Raw genomic sequence first — 337 nt, 5'->3', positions numbered from 1 at the left:
CTAGAGTTTCCCCAAACAAAGAAGTATATATTCAGGGGAAGTAACATTAAAAATGCATTATATTAGGAAAAAATATCTCAGAAAAATGCATACATTGGGGGAAATCACATAAAATGCAGGTCTTAGGAGAAATACACAAATATGCATTTAATGTTTCATGAAAACTTTTAAAAATGGTTTTAGACCATTCAGACCAAAGTGGAAATGGGATGAACAGAAGCTGAGAACAGAAACATGAGAAACTGAGAGGCACCTACCTTGATAGTTCTGCTCATCCATCCTCTAGATTGGCTTTGGAGACACAAGAAATTGACAGCCATAAAACAAACCTTGTAAT

This window comes from Varanus komodoensis, unplaced genomic scaffold, assembly GCF_004798865.1.
Source record: "Varanus komodoensis strain SLA01 unplaced genomic scaffold, ASM479886v1 scaffold8, whole genome shotgun sequence".
In the NCBI taxonomy this organism is placed as follows: domain Eukaryota; kingdom Metazoa; phylum Chordata; class Lepidosauria; order Squamata; family Varanidae; genus Varanus; species Varanus komodoensis.
The sequence above is the reverse complement of the archived record's forward strand: the minus strand, read 5'-3'. Positions refer to the sequence as shown.